This window comes from Coloeus monedula, assembly GCF_965178545.1.
Source record: "Coloeus monedula genome assembly, chromosome: 6".
NCBI classification, from domain to species: Eukaryota; Metazoa; Chordata; class Aves; order Passeriformes; family Corvidae; genus Coloeus; species Coloeus monedula.
In genome coordinates, this window is record NC_138786.1 from 60,107,234 (window position 1) to 60,118,749 (window position 11,516).

Sequence of the window (11,516 nt, forward strand, 5' to 3'; positions counted from 1 at the left end):
ACATTTTAACAGCCAGTCCCTAGCCCTCGACTGCCTTTGTGCAGTGTAAAGCAATTATTTGTACCTGCTTGGTGAGACGTGTCAGCCCCTTCAGAGGTGCTGTGACACAGGAAACACGCTTCAACCCTTGCTATTCGCAAGGAAAAGGATGTATGGTGTACCTTGGCTGTGCACAGTCACTGGTGCTGTTCTGCTCAAGCCCTTCAGGGCTGTGAATGCAGAAGTTTGTGTACAATCCACACAGAGAATATCCCTTGCAGATGAGATGCAGCAAGACCCAGTGATTTGGCCAAAAGCAGAAACGGGATTCAAGGCCAAAGAAGCAGAGTTCGAAGTGCAAATCTCAAACAAGCACGTCCTTGCTGAGCCCCACCAGCACGGAGGAAAGGAAGACTGAACCCCCTCTTTCATCTCCCTTTTGTCAAGTATTTTCAGCCCTTTTCTCTCCCTTTTCACCTCCTGCATTCCAGGGTACCCCTGGTGGAGACTCTTCTCAACTCTCACCCCAGGTCCAACTGCTTCCCCTTGCCATGCTGCAGCTGCTACAGCTGACACATTCCTACCACATTCCTTCTTTATTCTTACAAAAAAAAAAAAAAAAAAGAGGACATGTTCTGGGGTTTTCTTTACATACCTGTATTACAATTTGCACAGAGCTGAGCTGACACTGGGGTTAACCTGTAAAGTCCATTAGAGATGATCCTAGGAGACCAGAGAGGGAAAATAAGGAAAGTTGCATTACAGCCTGGAGCAAGGAAGGGAAACTATGTTTATGCCTTCCACTGTAGCATGCTCCAGGGCAAGGAAGGAGGGATGGAGGGATGAGGTGAGGTTTGTTACAGTGGAGAGCAAAGGGAATGGACAGCACAAAGGACAGATTGGGGCACAGGGCAGTAGCAAGCATTGGAGGGGGTGTCTCTGCCGTTCCTGTCTGTGCATCCCAAATTCTCCCTCCATTGGGACTAGCTGGGACTGTGCGGCTCTTTTAAGATCAGAGGCAGATCAGGCATTTGGGGTTTAGTCAGAGCTCCTGAACCTCCCCAAACTGAAGATCATCTGTGGAGCACCTTGAGATCAGCTGGGGAAGAAGTGCTGAAGACACCATATTGCTCCTGGGCAGAAGGTTCCACTGAGGGGTATGTGGTGGGCTCCCCATGCAGGAGGGGGCAGGAGGAGCCATCAGTCCAGCCCCAAGAGAGGAAGTTTTCCAGCTGATTGGCAGGAAAATGGGGCTATTCTCAGTGAACTCCGATGTGGCGCAGAAACAAAGTCCTTTCTCATTAGGGAGGAATTCAACAGGCCTCTCTGGGAATCAGTGCTGCGGCACACCAAAAGGTCAGGTCTCATTCTAGAAGCCTTTTCTCCCCTTCTGCCAGCAGGAAATATAATTTCAAATATCCCCTAAAGAACCTTGTTCCCCTGTACTCCCTTCCAAATACAAAAAGGAGGAAATTGCCTCAATGTGGGGAGCGGCGCTGGGGGGGGGGGGTGGCCAATCTCCCTGTGCAGCCCATGGGACCCAGGTCCCTTTGCACCTGACAGCCTTGTTATTAAAAGACCGTGCCTAATTAAGAGGGGAAGGGACAATGGGAACATCCTATTCCCTCTACAGGGCAGAGATTGCCACGTCTGTGGAGACCCTGCCAGCGTCAGCTGGCTCAGTGTGGCCGTTTGGTGTGAGACTTTCTTAGGGGAAATTCAGCCTCTTTGGTTGTCCCAGTTACACCTCTGGTGCTGTCACTGGCCTGGCTCTGCCTGTCCCAGCCAATGTAAAGTCTCCCAGTGCTCCACTAATCCACAGGAATGTCCTTTCCACTCTCATCTTGGGATAAAGACACATGAAGTCTACTCTGGCAATCAGAGCCGTGTCAACACAGAGGTTTCTCACCTTCATGACCATCTACCATCACTCAATTCTGCTTTTGTAGCCTCAGAAAAATCAGATTCATCAAGACCCATGGGGGTCCACCTTCATGTCCTGTAGTCCAGCACATCAAACCTTTGCTGAAATCATTTTGAGTCCATGTTACATGGGAAAACTGAAAATGCTCTGTTGTCTATTGTAATCTTTCTGTGCCAGCTCCATTTGATTCTCAAATTGTTGGTAAATATTCCACTTCTGCAATTGAGGCTAATTATTTGCTTAAGATAATTTATAGTTACTCTAAACTCAGCATCTTGACTTGGTAGTTTTATGGTTTTTCAAATGGACTGGTAGAGAGCTTTAATCACACATTGTCAAAACCCCAGGACCTGAACTGAAGGAGTTTTGTTTCAGCTTCCATCAGCTACAGAGGTCACAGTTAAGTAAAATCGGCTTAAGCTGGGATTGGAAAGTTGTGTCTGCTACATTAGCAGAGAGATCAGATGACAGATTTGGTCTGGCCTCATTATCTAGCCATAAAAATGCAAAGGCCTGAAGTATTTAGGGAATAGGAATGGCAGAGAGCAGGAGGGATTTCTGGAGGATCTCTGTGCAGTATTTGCTGTCTGGGAAAATGAGACCAAAGGACTCCCCCCCACCCAAACTTGTCTGATGTGAGCTCTTATCTCCAACAACAAACTGAAAGCAGGAGAATCAGTCTCTTCCTTTTGCAAACAGTTCAGGGAACAGGGGCTCCTGTATGTCTACAACATCTCACATTTATTTTTAGCTTCATCTGTTTGGTTAGTGAGGTCACTGGAGCCCGGGCTTAAACATGTTATCCTCACTTGCCAAAGCTCTGGCTTGCCTGTAGCTATGCAGACCCCAAAGAAACCCCAAAGAGCTCATGTGCAAGAGAATGTTATGTCAGTATTTTATGCTAGACCTCGAATCACTATGTATCCTCATTTATTGCAACACTTTCTCTTTGGATCTGAAAAGTGCAAAATACACTTTGAGTTTTGATGTGGCTACTTCCTGGCTGAAGTGACCCCTGTGCCTTTTCCAGTTACTCTGCATTTAGGATTTAATTTACACAGTTCAAGGATTAAATCACAATTTCTAGCCTTTGGTATAAGAACAAATAAACAAACAAACAAAAATCCAGCCTTCCTTCCCCCCAGAGTTGGGAAGCATTGTCCAAATCACTGTTAGGAAACAAACGTCAGGGTACCTGGAGCCACCACCTTCCATCATTTCCATCCTCATCTAAGCTAGAAGATGAGTTTGTGGGGGAAAACGTTCTCATGGAGCTGCAGAGATATTAGCAAATAACGCTTTTTGGAATGATAGCTTGTTTCTGCATACATGATAAATTCCTGATGGAGTCCCCAAGGCCAGGGCTGGAAGCATGCCAGGAGAGAGGTGCTGGGGAGCAGGCAATATTCATCACTGCTCCACAAGTGAGGTGAAGCTGAGGGGCCTGCAGGAAGCTCAGCAGGTGATAGGGGAGGTAGCACGGCCCTGGGTCTTGCAGGGTGAACTCTTGTCCTGACAGGCTTTTTGGGTGCTCTGCTGGGAATCACGAGCACACTGGTTTAAACCTGGCCTCCACACATGCTACAGCTCCTGCTCAGAGAAAACCTGTCCCCCGAGGAGAAAAACACCTCCAGAAGTGTGCATCTATCCTTGTTTTCACTCTCTGAGTCATTCTGGGAAAAGCCCTGTTCTAAATGCTGATGTAACCCTCTCTTCCCTAGGGAAATATTCATGTAGCTGCAGGTGACTGAATTAGGGAAGCTCAGAAAAAGTTCCTGCAAACAAAGTAAGGCACAGGGGCTACCCATGTGCAGACTTTTAGAGCTCCTGCACATGCAAAACAAAATGTCCCTGCAGGGTGACTGGAGTTAATGCGCTTTGCTTTACATTTGCATTTGGCTCAGGCTCCACAAGGCTTCTTGCTGGGGCAAAAGTGATAAAGATTTAAGCTTCTATTACTCAACTGCTTGCAGGTACTTGCTATATCTCTGGTGGGAAAATGTTGCACACCTCTTGCTCGTGTGGAAGCAGAAAGTGTTAAGGATTTGGTTCAGCTCTCCTCCTGGCTGCTCGGTGTGTCTGAAGTTCACACACCAAGAAGAAATTCACACTTTTCTATTACCAGAATAACAAATATTTCTGCTAGCAATGTTATTCATCTAGAGAAGGCATGGTCACTGCCATAGCAGGTTATATGAATCAAGGTGCTTAATTCTAGAAAGCCACAGTTTGTTGACGTTCATTAAGACCTTCTGGGTTTTTTTTCATTGTTTCTGTCTCCTATCCAAATTGATAAGAAATATCACCTCCTTTCCAGAATGCCAAGAGAATGACTTATCATGGAGTCACAGAAACACAGAATGGTTTGGGTTGAAAGGAACCTTTAAGATCTTCTCATTCCAACCCCCTGCCATGGGCAGGGACACCTTTCCCTAGACCAGGTTACTCCAAGCCCCATCCAAGCTGTCTTTGAACACTTCCAGGGATGAAGCCTTATTAAGGGTGCATATATGGATATCCCCATGGATCTGCTACCTATTTGCTAATCATTGGTCAAAACTGCAAATAATTTGTGATTTATTTAGTTGTTGAAAAGTTTTGATAGTCTCATTAGCCAGTGGGTGACACTATAAATGATGGGCAGTTGTTCAGAAAAACTCACTGTAAACTGCTTGGAGACCTGTGGTGTGGAAAAGAAGTCGTTTAAGATTTCCAGCCACACAGAGCTAAGCACCCAGGCTCATTCTGAGTTGTTTGAGAATGGTCAGGAAAAAAATAGAAGAAAATCCCCTGATAATTCATCTGTGGAGGGTAATTTACTGGGTCTAATCAGAGCAAACATCTCTATGGCTGGAATGCTGAAATAAATTAAATATAAAGCCTTCAAGGTCATAGCTTCCCAAGCTAATAATGCAGCACTGCTGCGCTCAGGTGGAGATGCTCTGCGCTCCATTGTGAAAAATCTCCATCAGCTGGATGGAATGGGAATATTTCAAGCAGTGATCAGGCCTGCCTGAAAGAAAATGGAGCGAATAGAGGATAGAGAGGATTTAATCTTGAAACTTGAGCAGCATAGCAATGAAGTTAAACACTCAGATTGGAAATATAATACATATAAAAAGACATTTGTATTTGGGGTGGGGGAGAGGTAGTGAGGAGAGTTTGAAGAATGTTGCTAGCAAGCGTAAGCTGTAAGATGCAAATCTTGCTGTTCTGCTTCCAAAGTCTGATGCAGAAGCAATTAGATATTTCAGGGGGGGGGCACATTACACATCCCAACTCCTGCAGTGACCACTCCCCCAGATCAAAGGTTTGTAACCCTCTCGCAGCCCCAGCTGCCCCATCCAGCTAACCAGAGGTTACCACCCCACCAGCTGTGCAGCACAGCCATTTGTCTGCCTTTCCAATCCCAGCTCTCAAGAAATGCAGCTTCAGGAACAACAACTATCACCTTAACACTGAGGTCTTGGCTAAAGGCAGCCAGGAGGAGATGGATCAGGCAGGGGCAGATGAGGCAGGAAGCAGTGGAGACCCCAGACACAGGCACAGAGCAGTGCAGGAGGGTCTCCTGGCCCAGACAGGTGGGTGGACATCCTGGAAGGATCCTGGTTTCTGGTGAAATCCTGAACCTTTGAGGTCAGCCTTAGCAGCCCTGCTTATTGTCATCCTGAATGCCTGGGTATCTGCCCTGTGCCAGAATGTGATGCCCTGAGATTTCTTTGCTACCACAGGTTATTTTTTTACTGTTCTGTTGATTTTGATGTCAGCAGAGGATCTTTCCATAGCAGGATTAGAAAATCCTCTGGTTTTATTTTATTTTATTTTATTTTATTTTATTTTATTTTATTTTATTTTGATAAATACACATTTCACAGCCACCCTCAACTTCACATCATGCCTGTGAATCTCATCATTCAAAATGACTGCTTTACCCAAGCTGTTAATTTAAAATTAGATCCTGTGCCTATATATGCACACACACACACAGTGCCATCCACTTTGGTTTAGTCTCCTCTGCATATGTTATAGCACAGTTTTGAAAGATGTGATCACAGACCCATTTGTCTGCCCTCCATCAGACCCTGCTTTGCTCCATCCATAATGATCCAGATCCCCAGACAGGGTTGTTGTTGGGTATTTCTCTCCCTGTTCATCACACAGCCTCTCGTCCTCCTTCCCTTTGCACATCTTTCTAACCCTGGGTTCAGCATTCCTGTGAAGTGCTCTCTCTTTGAGACTGAAAACCTCACCAGCACTAATGGGTGTATCTTCAGCAGAGCCCTGTGCCACAAAATGATACCATTATCCCCGTTTTTGGAGACGGGGAGTGGAGTTGCAGAGATAGGAAGGTCAGCACCGTTAAAAGCATCTGCTAATTTGAGAAAGCACAAAGCTGGATTTTTCAGAGTGCTTTTTTCCACAGCACTTTACTTGGTCACAATACAGGTGCCCTTTGGCTGTGTCTGAAATCATGAGAGCTTCACCCTGGTGTCTGGCAGAAGGGGGTCACAAGCTGGGGACCAAAGCCACCAGCAGCATGTAATTAGTGCCCATCTCTGAGGGGTCTGACCCGAACAAAGACACACAGCAAAATTTCCATCTGAAGCAGGCTGGGCTGGCAAAGCTCTTGAAAAACAAATGCTGCGTTTTCTGATGGAAAATATCACATCTCTCAGCTGTGGGTGAATAGTTTCCAGCTTGTGGCTTGTTTCTCTGTGAATTCAAGCCTGCTAGGAAGGTGCTTAGATTGCTGTAAAGGCATTCATGCCCCCACCAGAAAAACCTGAGTGTGAAAATCAAAGCTGTGAGAATCACCGAGTTTTGCACAGATGCCACTATAATAAGAAATAAAGAGCAGGCAAGAGACTTTTCAGTGAGCTGATAGACTCATCAGCCAACTTGTCAGCTGGGAAAGAGGCATTCCCCTTTTTCCAAAACAGGAGGTTCTTTTGCCAATACCTATCTGGGTTGAGGTCCACTGTGTTTGGGATGCTGCTTCTTCCTCTTCTCTGCTCTTTTTCCCAGCACAGCCACAAAATCTGATAATTTAAGCACTGTTGTGGTTATATTCAATACTTAGACACCCTGTCAGAAAAACCCAAATTGTCCTACATGTTCAGAGAAAAAGTTAAGAACAAATGGATTGAAAATCCAGGGGTTGGGAGGGGGACCTTCTCCCTCTGCTTTCTGTGGTTACACAAATTCAGGTCTTTGAATAAAAGTATGTAATTCCCCATTTTTTGCCAAACTTCCCATTGTTTCTTTAACCTGAGGTAAGATTCCATGGGGGTTTTGTGTGCTTTCCTTTTTTGCTTATACTCAGCAATAACTCTACCAGCACAGGTTTCAGCTGGTGCTTACAAAAAATTCCACCTGATCACATTTATGATCCAGGTTTGGTAAAATAAAACTAGTTTCATCAGGAGCAGTACTAGATAAGGGCATGTGCTGGCCAAAAACTGAAATGCTGTTATAGAATTTGGTTTTCAGGCTTTCCAACCTGTTTCTGAGTTTGCTGGGGAAGGAATAAAAATGACAGAAAGCAAATTAGTTTTAATATTCCCTAAGATTCACATTTTCATTTGGAAAAGGTGGGGGTTTTTCCCCAATGTGAGAACAAAAATAATAAATTACAATGAAAAATTCATGGAATTTCTGGTTCTGGACCTCATGTAGAGGTTTCCCTTTGGGCAGGGGTTTGCCCTGTCTGGTGCTGAGACTTCAGGGACACGTTCCTGCCCCTCAAGCATTTTGGCAGGGTGTCAGCCTTGCTTCTCACCTTTATTTGGCTGCTTGTCCATTCACTTTGAGCCCCCACAGCCTTTTTCAAAGCCCAGCAGGGGGGTTTCTCATTAATCCAAGCAGCCTTAGGTGTGGATGCCAGTTTATAAAGCCGTGGTGGAGGAGAGAGGCACTGAGGGAGGTGGGGGAGAGACCTGCTCTGGTGCTGCAGGGTTAAGTTTAGGTAAATTCTACTCACAAAGTAAAGGGTAGGAAATAAGAACAAGTGACAGATTGGCTCCAAAAGCACCCATTTAGATTAAAACAGACTGTTGATGCAGCTGCACCCATCAGGAGCCACCTCACCTTGGAAATGCGGCTCTGAGAGCTCCCTTTGGCAAAAAATCAAGTAGTTTCAAAGAGAAAGCTCTCCTTCAGGGAGTTGTGGTCCCCACCTGTGTTTCATCAACCCCTGAAACAAAATCTAGCAAAAGCAGCAGAATGACCAGTTTTTGCCTCATCTGCTCATTCCAGCACCAGGCTGGTCCCAGAAATGGGGATCTGGTAAGGCAGAACCAGGAAGGAAAAACCTGTTTTTAAGGAACTAATGAGAAAACCACCTTACTGATTTTGGCACACATATTGCTCAAACCACCAGAACAGAGTAAGGACTTTGTTCCACCCTCATCGTCATTTGTATCTAGTAAATTGGCAAGGATTTAGGACATTGTCAGTATTTTGACACACGCAAGCAAAACCCCCCCAAAAACTCTGTAGCCCATTACTCACATCCCCAGAGAAATCATAATAAGAGACACAGAGTTTACCACCTTCAAGCAGGAAATAGCTGCCTTTCTAATGCTTGATAATTGCTTCACTTAAAACTAGTTTGATTACTTGGCACTGAGACAGTATTTTAAAACTGAATTATTGCTTGGAACTTTCCTTTCACCTACCAAGAGCCCAGGCCATTAAAAATGTGTAGCAAAGGTCTCCCTGTGAGGTGTAGGATTGCCTGTTAACTCTTTCATGAATTATAAGAGATGTTTTGCTTCTGGGATGTCTTTTTCTCTTGTTGTATTTATTAATAAGAGGTGCTATTTATTAATATTGGGTGCTGAGGGAAGTCACACTCTGGAGTTACCAGTCATATTCCTAAAAGCTGTCACCCGAGGTGGGATCACATTTTCATGTTCTGAAACCAGTAGGACAAATTAGTCACTCTAAGACTCCTGTGAAAACAAATTATTTTTTAATTTGTCTTGACTTTTCCCAATCAAGCTGTGCTGCTTTTAGGGGGTGAAGGACATGAGGGCAGGAGTCACAGGAGGATGAGCTGCACATACTGACCTGGAGAAGCAGAGTGGCTTGGTTGTACCAAACATTGTCATTAAAAATGTCTTTGTCACGGCACTTCTTTAGGATCAGAAATTAGCTTGCATTTTGTACTTGACAGGAAGTCATTAAGAAATCTCCACAGCTACAATAACACTGATGTGTAAATTGCAATCTTTCAAGAAAGAATTTGAATCTCAATACGAAGCATCAATAAGGTAAGCAGCAGCTATGGAGTTGGCACATCCCTGAAGTGGCTGTTCCTGAAAGTCTCCCTTCAGGTGAGACTCAGGTCTGGAGGAAAACTGGGCTCCACAGCCAGGGATGCAAAAAGCAGCAGCCCGCAGTGATCCGCCTCCCCAAACCCTGTCCAAACCCATCAATTATGTTTCCCATCAAATTCAATATGAAGTTCCTTCATCCTCTTGGCAAATGAAGTTTTCTACAGCTACACAGGAGCTGCCCTGTAGGATAGGGAACAGTTGTGGCTTTCTCCTTGCCCGTTCCACTCAGGAGCAGCCAACTCTGACCTCTAATTTATCTCCGAGGATTTTGGCAGCTTTGGCAGCCTTGCTTCAGAAAGCCAGTGAAAAAAAAATGAATGAGAAAATGGTGGTGATGTGGGTGTAAAACAGCCTGAATCTAACACAGGATGTTTTGAGGCAATTAGTCAAAATATGTGGAAGAGGGTGGGCTTTGCTATCATGCCATCACTTTTTTAGGCAGCAGGCATCCAGAATAAAATTGACGCATGAAAAAGTGTATCTTAAAAATACACATGAAAAAAAAATTCATCCTAAGTGCTACTCAGCCACAGAGAAAAGGCTTCCAATGGGAGCCTGCATGTAGGTCTATACCCCAAAACCCCAGGGAATTATATATATAACCCATGCATCTGCACTGCACAGGGCTGGGGCCACACTGCCCATTTCTGCTCTCGCCAGGGCAATTGTTAAGAAAATTAGAGAATCTCTTGTGGCCAGGAGAACATTCTGAAAAGGGTCACTAGCTAAAATTGGCCTATTGATCGGGAAGCAGTGAAAAGGAACAAAAATATCTGGGCTTATGTGCAGTGTGAAGAAAATAACACATTTTCTTTTCATCTTAGGAAGCCACTTGCAAAACTTTCCATGGGAAGCAGGCAGATAAAATAGGCAGATTAAGTGAAGAAATGCTTAGTGCACCAGACATGCCCCTGACTGGGAGATGTCTCATCTAATGTCCAGAGCCAGCAATGAGTTTTAGTGAGAAAAGGCACTGGCAGGACTGAAGATGGCTCAAGTCTGCATGGAAAACACCAGTTACAGCTTTTCCAACACCAGTTTTGGCACCCAGCATGACAGTAATGGGAGCAGGGTTGATTGAGAACACCATGTTTTTAGAAGAGCCCCTTCACTTGCTATGTAAAAAAAAGCCACCCCATACCTCCAGGATAAATATTTGTGTTCCTATGATCTTACCTCCTCTTCAGCTCACTTCCTGCATCCTTTACCAGTTCCCCATACACTTGATGAAAGATTTACCAAGATCATGGCAGGAACTGAAACTTAACATTTTTGTTTTCAAGCTTCAAAAATATTTCCCAAACATCTCTTATTTCTCTACAGGAAATCCCTTTAAAAACATTCTCCAGTGAGCAGTTAAGAAGTTGAACCAACACACATCTCATCTTGGGTTTCTGCTGGTAATTAATAAACCAACTGAGTATCTGGCAGGATGGCAACTTCTATCATTCCTAGATAAATGTTAATGCATCTGGTTATTTCCAGACCTTCACTGATGTGATCAGGAAAGCAAATTAGACAGTGTTGTAGCAGTCTGCCTGACATTTCTTCTTTTGTGCTATTACTGTTAATTTATTCCTTTAAGCCAATTTTTGCTCTGTCACTACTGTGAAGGCTTTCTCAGGAATTTAATTACAAATAAGAACCCTCCAACGTGAAACTGCTACAGGATAAAAATCCCTGTTTAAGGTGTCATCTTAAAAGCAGCTCATACCTTCTGTGTGTGAGAGAGGGAACATGTGCACACACCCATCAAGCTTATTTGAATGTGTAAATTTACAAACTCTCCTCTTTTTTTTGTAAGAAAAACATTTGCCTTGATGTTCTATCATCCTCAGAACAAGAATGTTTCTTGGTTAACTGAATACGCTTTTTTGCACTGCAGAAAAAAAAGAGATTTTATTATCCCTTAAAAATCCTGTATGTCTGAGGAGGTCCAAGATTTTCTGAGAACCCAGCATTTTATAAAGATTTTTGAGCATGCATAATTTTTTTGCCCATAAATGCCACCCACTCAGAAACAAAGGAACCAAAGTAGGCTGTAATTACTTCCCTACACAATGGATTCCAATTGCTTCTATCAAGAAATATTACATAATTATTATAACTTAGGGCTGTGATTATATATTTGCTCAAAGGAGAATCACACATAATAGCAAGCAGTGGGACTTATGGCTCTTTGCCTATTGTGTCAACTCATACATTTAAATTACTTGATTAGAAAACTAAATAAAGACCTTGAGTCCTAAACACTTTCTCATCAGTTGTCAGGA